Source organism: Anas platyrhynchos, chromosome 2 (genome assembly GCF_047663525.1).
Source record: "Anas platyrhynchos isolate ZD024472 breed Pekin duck chromosome 2, IASCAAS_PekinDuck_T2T, whole genome shotgun sequence".
Lineage (NCBI taxonomy): Eukaryota > Metazoa > Chordata > Aves > Anseriformes > Anatidae > Anas > Anas platyrhynchos.
Window position 1 is genome coordinate 144784575 of NC_092588.1, and position 11139 is coordinate 144795713.

Below are 11139 nucleotides of genomic sequence, written 5' to 3' on the forward strand. Positions count from 1 at the left end.
TCACAATCTTCTCAAACTTATTTCATTAAATAAGAACCATTGTATCAGATTTCTTGCAATCTCCCAGGTATGTCTTTTAATTTCTTAGAGACCTTTCTAAGGTCTCTAAGAAATCTAGTTTTACTAGGAGTTTTTATATAATTCAGCCAGGTTCTCATGAGGAGAATCACAGTTGTCCATGTTGTCATAGCAGCTAAAACTTTCCTTTTCATGAAACTGTCACCAGGCCCTTGGCTTCTTGTAACCAAATAACCAGAAACATTATTAGTTTAATGAAGAAGCTCTCCAACAGGCTGTTTCCAAATCTGTAAGTTATCTGTCCAACAAGTATGTCACTGCTGTGTGCAGTATTTTATTCACAAAGGCCATCTGGACAGCCTTGACAAAGGATTCATATCATTTGCCAGAGAACATCTTGTTTGCTGTGAAAAAAAAAAATTAAATTTGATGTTTTTCTAAATCTATCCAGAGACATTGCTTTTTTGTTCTCAACTGCTCCGTTGGCTTTACTGTGTTGAAGCTTCTTTGTCATGCTTTCAGAATTTATATGTATGAATTTGTATCCTTTTTCATCCCTGTAGTTATAATCTTATGCACACCTTTGCTCTTTAAGATTATTTCAGACTCTGATTAGCAACAATAATTGATGTATTCTGGTGAGATTCATGTTTGCATGGAAACTCCGTGACATTTATGTGTTATGTTGTTTTTGAGACTTCCTTCATAGTTTGTTCGCCATAAAATATCATCAAACTTTCACTTATTTTCTCCTCCTTTGGGTCAAATTCTTCCATCTTGAAGACCTTAATGAGTAATAAACAGACAAAAAGTAGGTATCACATATACATGTAGACTGGAAAAAGATCAAAGTCCACTTTAATGTCTTAGCCACTCTATGTACTGAATCCAAAGGGTGCTCAGTTTTTATTGACTGGAATGAAGATGATTTAATCTAGGCAGAAAACACCAATACCATTGTGACCAATGGCCAAGAGCCCCACTTCAAATTAATCCTGCAAGATACCAAGCAATCTTATAAAACAATGAGTTACCTCAGCTACCACACCACATGGAATGGGAGCTGATGATTTTTCAGCTCCTTAGAAAAACGCTGAGCATTTTGCTTCAAAGCTCTGTATCCTTCATGTAGAAAGTTCACATGCTAATATAAATTCAAATGTTCTTGACCCAATTACCCATAATTAGAAAAGGACTTCCAGACCTTTGTGATTCAGTATCTGGATGAAACATTAGAAAATTAATGAAATTGATTTTTGACATGCGCAGTATCATTTTCTGAAAATAATTAAAATACCATTTTTGAGAATGATGGGAACTTGCTGAATTTGTTGGAAATGCTCTTTCACATTTATTGCCTTGAATTTTGTCTTACAAGATAATTTTGTGGCATGCATATATGATTCTGGTATAATCAATATAAATATAATACACTGCATTTGTCAATACATTCAGAATCTCTTTGTCTACATTCAAGTAAAGTATAGATGCTCTGTTTTGGGGAGCTTAAGGTGAATTGAAATTAAAAACAAAAGTGTATAAATGGTTCTTAATTATGTAAATGAGGTACTTGGAGAAAGAAAATTAAGTTCTTGATGAGACTGTGTTGACGAATTATTTGTGCTTTTAAATGTCATTTTTTAATGACTAAAGAAGACCAGGGATGAGCTGGTGCTCATCCTTCCAAAGTAACACACTTTAGCAGATGAAATGTGAGATTTTATACACTGATTGCCTTCAAAAATAAAAATTCAGCTCAAAAGGTTAGCATTTATAACCATAGTGGCAAGACTGCACATAGATGCTAAATCCCAGCAGAGGGCTGGTAACAGGTATGTAAAGGAGGCTAGGGATATTCATGTGTAATGCTTCCCTCGGCGAAGAGTTACTGAAGAGGTTAAGCTCACTATTACCGTCTGCTGCTGCATGCTGGCAGCACACTGCGGTGTTGCCAAGTGAAGCACGCTCAGGTCCTTTAGCCAAGACATTAACCTATTGACCTACTGCCCCAGAAGGAGAATGCTGCCAGCTATAATCAGCTCCCATTGAAGAGTAAGGTATTACAAATATTGGAAAGAAACAATTCTTTAGCACTGAATCTGAAGATTGAGAAATTCTGAGAAATAGTCATTAAAATAAGTCAGTTCTCCTTGGGAACTCTGCTTTCTTATGCCTTATGGAAAACTTTTTCATGAAATCCAACTTATTATATATTAAACAAGATTAGGATAATTTCAGTCAGCTGTCAACTTATTTTTGAGTCTAAAGACAAGTTTATTTTTCTAAAGGATGAGAACAGTGAAAGAATGTCACTCTGTAACTTACTGTTATCCAAATCCCTACTTATATCAGCTTAAAATAACTTCATATTTCAGGGAATTAAGCAGAACCTGGATATGATGTTAAACTAACCAGGGTGCGACAGGGACCTGAGTGCTGCTGTTTACTGCCAATATGATTTTGGTATGTTTTTGGTCAGGGTGAGCTAGTGATTGCAGACAATGCCTGAGTGAGTGTCAGGAGCTGGCTGGCATGGGCCAGGGACTATTCCCAGCTGGGCATCTAAGCAAAGCCATACCACAGCCAGACTGGGTTGGTGGGCATTAGGGACACAGTCCCTGACTCACATCATCAATTAATATATATATAGGTTCAGTAGCTGCACAGACACCTACCACATCTTTATAAAAGCTGGTGTTGTACAGCTAATGGAAAACTATCAAAATAAGAGTTTACTGAAATGAAAGGCTGCTTCTTTGGGAACATGTTATTGTCATGGAGAGGAGGCAATCAAAGTGAAGGGTGACCCTGTGTGCTACAACCTGTGGCTCAGCTTCCTAGAGTGGAACCTGCTCTCCATGTTGATGCATGGGGGCAAGACATTGGAGCAGATCAGGACTTTTGGGAATGCAAATGATTCTTTATCCCTCTTCCATTCAAATTAGTGTTATTGAGCTACTAGGTGATGGCCCAGATTTCTCTGTGTTGCCAGGCCAGGGTGCACAGGGTTTCCAACTTCTCTGGCTAGCAGAAGGTTTAGGAAGCCTTTGAAATGGTCTAGGAAGCATCTAGCAGTGAGCTGCTCTTTGTCAGTGGGGAAATACTGAAGGCAGTGGGACACGACCCTTCTCATGCCATGTTTCCTGCCTTTTGTCACACCTCTTGTCTTCCTCTTCTTGGTATGGAGCCTGTTCAGTGTGGTGCCCATGGTGTGCCCGTATGGTGGGTCTTCCCACTGCATTGTGCAAGGCATAGCTAGATCCTTCTGATCCCAGCCTGGGCCATCTGTGAATGGGATAAACACTGGAGTGTGGATAAATACCAGGAAACTGGGCAAGATCAAGGCAGGGAATTACTTTTAGATATTGGCTTTGCGATACTGTCACGATATTTCTGGAGTACTTTCAAAGCTGTGTGTGGATTTGGACTGTGCCTACTGCAAGTGTGGATGGGGGTGGCTTGTTGCAGAAGCTATTTCATTTGGCTGGTGAGATGTAAGTTAAAATCAAATTCTGGCAGTTGAGCTCACTGTATCTGGGATAAAAGAGAGTACATAAGGCTATTTTGCAACTGAGGTGTGGGAGGCCATTTTTAGGGTAGTCTCATGTCTTCTGATCTGTGAGAGGGGAATGTCAGGAGGGTTGTGTGTATGGATACAATCATTGGCAGTTGCCAAGAAATCATTCTTGGTTGGGAGATTTGCACAGCTTATTATATTAGATGACATTGTTTTTCTTAGGTCTTGCGGGCAGTGACCTGATCTGTGCTCTAGTTGGTTGTCATTCCTAGCTGCACTTTGCTCCCTGATGTTGCAAAGGGAGACTGTTGCTCTGAGGACTGACAACCTCTCTTCCTTGCTGGTACCTTCTCTTTTTCTGTGTAGGCTGTCAAAAGGTGTGTGACCATGTCCTCCAGCTTCCTTCCAGTGAAATCAGCTGTCAAAGAACTGACAATCTCTGAAAGAGGAGTGGGAGAGGCTTCTGAATGATGCAGTGAGGCTGGGAGAATACTATAAGATATCCTCTCATCTGGGGTTTCTCTTGGGTCCTGCTCCACAACAGTGATGGGCAAGAAAGGAGACTGTAAGCATATTGGCTGCAGCACAGCCTCAGACCATGGGCACTGAAGGACATGGTGGCAGCCAAGCGTCTAAAATAATTCATGCAGCTTAGCATGGATCTGACGCATACATCAAATATCACTGGATCTGTTATTTCTATGGTGATACCATATGCGAGCAATATATTTTATTATTATTTTTTTTAACTTCTCTCTTGTTCTTTTGAACTTGTGTGGTGTTACCAGTGTGGCCTGTGGATGGTGCAATATCCTGATGTTTCTTTTGGGACATTTGTTTGGACCTCCCTTCCTAAGCTTTCTTTTTGAACACTGAAAGCAGGCTCAGGCCATCTTCACAGTGCCCCTCAGGCATTTGTTGACATGATGTTAATAACACTTGTCATCAGGGCTGGGTCTATAGGCCAGGCTGCTAATGTGGAAACTGTTCTGCAGCCTCAAGAGTGGGATTTTAATAAGAGTGATGTGGAGAGTATACACATGTCTTGGAGTGTTGTGTGAGTATTTTGGGTTGTGTGTGATGGTATAAGGTCTTCTGGGATAACAGTGGAAGATGGTGACAGATGGAGATAGCTGAACATGGTATGGCCTCATCCATGCTGCTCGTTGGTGAGAACTAACCCCAGGATAAACCCAGACTTGAAGAGATGGACAGGGAGAGTCCAAAGAAGAATGCAGTGTGGATGTCAAGGGCTGAATCTTCTACACCCTCACCCTCTTTAATTTAACAGGGTATGGATATGCACTTAGTCTTCAGTGCAGCTTCTGCCTTTCCTCGGTAGTAACCATGGTTCTATTGCTTTCATAAATTACAGTGTTATTGCTATCAGCCTGAAAAAACACTTTTAAACAATTTCATTTAAAAAGTCTTACTTTCTTCCCTACGATCCACCTCAGTTTTCTGACACAAGAGTGTGTTTGTATTTCAAAGGTGGCTTAGACTGAGTCACATCCTTGTGAACTGTGGTCACTGTCACTGCTTACACCATGTTCTGATTGCTGTTTTGCAAAGACATTAATGAGTTTCCCAGATCAAAGCCAGCTCTTTCTCAGCATAGTTTAACATATATAAACAAAATCTGTTGCAGTAACTGTGAAATCATTTGCATTCATAATTATAGTGTTTTTTCTCATAAATTGCAATCATATCCAAGAAAACATATAAAAATAGAAATACATTACTTATGCTTTATTGTTCAAAATGGGTTTCTGTTTTATCAAGCTGCAATGATAAAAAAATACACTTACTCAAAACAAGAAACCTGGAATATCATACTGTGGCAAGGTGGTGACAGATCAAAATCAAGTATAGCGTAGTTATCTCTTAAAAAGGAGCTGGAACCTTTGAAATTGCTATCACTGTAGCATTAAAAGCCCCCAACTAAAAACAACACCATACAATGTAGACATGAGATGACATTATTCTAGCTGAGGGCCTCAAATGAACCAAAACATTTGAATTTTTTATAAGGTTTTACATTTTTGATGAAAATATCTTAGTAAGGAACTGTTAGTAGATTCAAAAATATGTCTGTCAGATAAATATTCAGGTCTGTTCTGTTGTAAAAGCTCTTGGAAGTCACAATGGATGTGCTGTTGATCAAAAGTCTCAGCCGATTTAAAATGCTTGGTAAAATCCAATTAAGCAAAGTAGAGACCAAGGAATTGAAATGTCTCCTTTTCCATCCAAGTACCTGCATATCTTTAGAATTTAAATTATTAGTGGTATACATAGTCTGCATAGGAAATAATTAAATCTTTTTTTTTTTCTTTTTTTTTTTTTCTTTTTTTTTTTTTTTTGTCCAAGATTTATGAATTACATCTAAACTCCATTTACTCAGAATATTTGAGATGCAAGAATCATTCAGATTACAAGGTCTGAACTGGTCAGCTGTAGCAACTGAGGAAGGAATTTGATTCTGACGCTGTTACTCTCAGAAAGGGATAACTGAATCCTCAGTGTCTTACAGTGTTTTGACAGTTTCACTGCTGATGGAGAATAGCATTATCTGACATGGATACAGAAAAGAAAATTTGTCTAAAAGAAAAGATTTTTCAGTGTTCTGCATTAAATATATAACAGAATAACTCCTGGGTGCAGTATTCTACTTAAATTTTCTCCTGTAATGGATGATTTGGCTGCAATGAGAAATGACAGGCTTTTTCCATCTAAGGACTGCACATAAAGTCCTTCTGGAATTTGAAAGGAGTATTTTAATGTCCTAAGAATTCCTTCCTGCAGGTTCTGGTTTTAGCTAGAACTAGAAAAGGAAGTGCTGAAATGTCATAAATAAGACTACTCTTTTGAGCTTTCCAAACCACTTTTGCTAATCCAAGAGGCTGGTCAGAAAAATATTGAATACTGGGAGTGCTCATCTGAGCCATGCATTTTGAGGAGCAATGTGTCATGGATGGGATCTTTCAAATAAGAATCGAAAATTCATGGCTGTTTAGATTGATTCTTGGTGTCTATTCGGTGTAATTTCATGAAGATCCTATAACTCTAGTGCAATATTAATGATAATGTTAGAAAGCTCATGAATACAGATGCAATTACTGTGAGATTCCCAAACCGGTCCTTTGTGATAAGCATGGTGATAATCCAAAGCTAGGGAAAAGTGAAGGGTCATTTACTGTGCCAAGCTTAACACATTTGGACTCTGCTGGAGTAGTAAGGGATGCCAATTTTGAAGCTGAGAGCTGTTTGTTTTAAAATCATTGCTACTGCCTCCTATTTGTTTAATTCTAGATCTCTAACATTATATTGTCAGAAATTGCTTTGAGAGTTCACTTGGCAAAAAGTGTTTGCTCAAGAAGATGGGACCCAGGTCATTTAACAGTAATTCATTGTCGAAGCCAGATTCAAACAGGGAGGGAACCATCCCTTTGCTGGGGAGGGAAACAGGAGTTTTGCCAGAGAAGCTATCTAGTATGTGCTCCATGGCTCTCATTGCCAAGCAGGAAAGCAGCTGGTTTCAACACGCACTATTGTTTCCAGTTGGTCCTCATCTGTAGCCCCATATAGAGCACATCACAATAATTAAGTCTAGAATTTACAAAGGCATGGTTTGGAGGTGGCACTGTCAGAAGCCAAGAAGACATGTGATAGATGTCTAACCAAAGCAGATATGAAATGCTGTCTTGGGCCCTCAAAGCCACCTGTGATTTCAGATAGCAATAGGAATCCAAGCTCACTCCAGGTCAAACCACCTCCACCCTGCCAAATGGGAAATGGAAAAGTAAGATTGCCCCTATTTTCCCTTAGCACAATAACACCTTCTCCATCTTGTCCAAATTAAGCTTCTGTCGGCTTGCCCTTATCTAAGTATTAATCTCTGCCAGGCACAGGCAAAGCAAAGATGCTGCACCATCTGGGTTTGATGAAAATGAGGCATAGAGCTGTTTGTCATCTGCATCTTGGTAGTACAACAGCCCAAATTGTGTTATTATCTCTCTCAGCATCACATAGAGGAGGGGTGCTAAAATATAGCCTGGCAGAACCTGTGTGAAAGTGTTCTTTGGGCAGATGAGCAATTGATCAAAATCACTTTCTTTCATCTCCTGGGGCCCAAACCTGTTTTAAATGAAGCCCAAAGCAGTTTTGCACTTGAGTTTAGTGGGAACTAGAGATGACATTTAGAGAGGAAAGAACAAAATCACTCAAGTGAGTGATAGCATAAAAGCTATGCTGTTTATCACAAATAAGGACCATGGGTATCAAAGGCTGCCAACTGATCTAAGAAATTAAAACAGACATCCAAGATTTTTGCCCATTGCTAGAAAGAAAACAACAGTCAGTGAGCCTAGAATAGTCTCTGTGCTATTCTCCTTACTCAAATTAAAAAAATAAATGGACAAAGGACTTCATCTTCCTCCTTGAAGACCATTAGAAAGGAGATTGTGGAGTAATGTGGTTAACAACAGAATGGCAAATACTGAGATGTGATTTTTTTTAATGAAGATCAATGGCCATACAGTTTTGGGAAAATGCTCTCATTAGTTCTCATGAGGAATCAGAAATACCCATTCTAATACATTTGTGCTCAATTTGGTTCCAAAATCTGTGCTGCAAATTTAAGTCCTTCCTCAAACTTCAAAACTGTTTTTAAGTAAAATGTACAACATACTACCAGAGAAGAGGTCACATATATCTCCTCCAGGCTAAGCTGTGTGACTATAGGTGGAGATACTGCTTGGCCTGTAGGGCACTGAGGGTGACGAGTTCATGTGTGCATCTTCTATCCCTCAGGTATTTATTGCAATGAAGTAGGTTGGCTTGTCTTCTCCTGTGGGGCCACTTTTGTTCTTTCAAATGGAGATCCAGCTTCCACTACCCTTTGGGTTTTGCACAGCTTAAAAGCCTTATATATTTCACCTGGGGTCAAACAAAGGTATATTAAGGATAAGTAAAGGTACAAATATAGGGTGAAGGTGAAGGGAAGAAATAGTTGCTTTTAACACAGTTCCCCTAGTTCTTAATTTTTTGTTAACCACCGCATGAAAATGTGCTAATGTCCTGTTGGAGTAGACACACATGCACATGATTGTGCTTTACGTCAACCTGCAAATGTCCTTTGGATGGGATAAAAGATTCTCTTCTAAGAAATCTGGACTACAGGCTCACATGAGTTGAAAGGAAATCTTCATGCATTTAATCCTAGCAATTTTCTGGAAATTTGCGAGGAAAAAAATGACTCAGATTAAAAACTTAAGCTCTTATACTAGTTAAGAAAACCCAGTACCTTAACGTGATTAACATTAATAAGTAGTGATTTTGAAGTGGCAAAAGTGGTTAAGCCACGGTGAAGCTGTATTTTAGGAATTTTAAGATAATAATTTGTGTATTAAGCTGTGAGAAATTGGTCTGTACCAGCAGGAAGCAGCAGGTTTGATAACTAATGCAGAAAGTGAAGCAGAAAAGAGAAAATCCTCTACAAAAATTGTGATTGAATGTAATAATGATGTGGGGATACATATGAAAAGTAAGAGCTGAAGCACCTATGTTAGAAATGGCTATTTCAAAAAACAAGTAGTTTTCTGATGATCCCTGAGGGATAAAGTATTAAAAGAATAAAAGAGAAAAGGACACTTTAACTCATGTTAATATCTCTTTTTAATTTAAACACAGTTTTATGATAGGCACTACTTCCTTGGAGTAGTAATGGTATTTAAAATAGAGTATGCACATTAACTTTTATGGTGTCATCATGACCTGTAAGTATTCGGATGTGGTGCATGAAGACAATGTCATAGTTTTCTAATTGTAGAATTCCAAATCATTTAATAGTTTATGGACAGTAAAAAACATTATGGCTTTTATAGGAGGGAGCAGCAAGTTCTTATTGTTATCTTTGCTACATTGTCTTTCTTGGGTTTGATATAAATATTTTCAAATGTTTTTTATTATTAGATCTGGTAAGTACCCAGGGTCATAAGAAATAACACTGAGAAATGAAATTTCTTCTTCACAAAAGCTTCCATTTGTGTGCTGGTGCAAGCTTTATAATGTGAATGTGTTTCTTATGATTTTAGGTTAAGCTGTGCAGGCTGTATTCAATATACTTACATTAAGATTCTGATGACACAAAAGTTCAGAGTTCATTTTGCCTAAAGCATTCTTTCTCTATTGAGATTTCAGTGAAAAACAGTGAAATGTGACCAGAATAATCAAGTAATGACAAATATTCTAAGTTATCAGAAAGATAAAAAGGATTAAAGTGGCACTTTGAAGTAGAGCTCTGAACGTGTAAAATATTGGAGAAAACATTTTCTGAGAGAAAAGAGTTTGTATGCTATCTATAGATTAACAACGTTCTGTTAAAAGAGGTGATTAAAAGGTGAGATCTGTCCTCTCAGCAAAGTAAATCAACAGAGAAAAACAAGAAGTCAAGAGGTCTTTCATAATTTGGAAAACTATGTATGAGTCATGCATACTTACAGTTTGTATAAATTAAAGATGTAGTTTTATAACATTGATGGAGCAATGTATCATACAAATTAGAAGCATTTTCTAGCCAAAAAACATTTTAAAGAAGATAACAGATCTCCTACCATTTTCCTCTTTGTGGAATAAAATAGATTAAATCTGACTGGAATCTACAAACAGAGAACAAAAATATTTAATCTGGGTATGAAATCAATAGCCCCAAATTGTCATATTTTGTAGGTGCTTTTTACGTTTCTTATACCAGTAGATGTATAGAACATATTTTGTTTGTTTGTTTGTTTGTTTGTTTTGAGCATTTAGTAGTGTGAACAGTACGTGGTTGTTTGCAAAAAGGCTTAGACATCTCACTAAAGGGACTAAGTTGCATGTGTTCCCTATGTACAGGGGTCTAAAGGCCACATTTTAGAGTCAGCCAGGTGCAGGGGGCTATAAGGGGAATATCTGGAATCAATTGTTCATTCAATTGCATGGTTAGCCTACATATAGACATAATTACTTCTATTCACCACTTCTACCTGCATAATTTTCACTGTTTTAAATTGACCAGAGCAGATAAATAGGACAAATTGTTTGGGATGAACAGATCTGTCATTCTGCCATAGCTCCCCTGAGGCAACCTGTTTTGCAGGTGGGCATGCTGAAAGCACACCTAGCACACTGGCAATACTGACTGCCACACAACATGGCTTTCACAACAAATGTGGTTGGGAGATTCCTAGAAACAGTAGAATAGAAAAGCCTATTGAATATTGCCTGGAAATTAAAGACCTGAAGTTTGTGGATGTGGAGAAAAACATCATCACAACACTTTAAGCATTCCCAAATCTAAAGGTCAAGGTTTGGACTGAGAGCTTGGTGATTACTATGTCTTACTCAGGAAAAGGAGGTAAAGAAAGAGATCACTAAAGTGATCAATGTTCCTGTTTTTAATGTGCTCCAGGCATAATGAAAAGTTAGTTCTTTATTCCAGTGTCAAAATAATTAAACCTTTTTTCTTTTTACTTTTTTTTTTCTTTTTGTATCATAAATAAAGTTAATGTATAAATTACAGTTTAACAATAACTAGGAAAAAAAAAGTATTTCTATGGGTATTCATT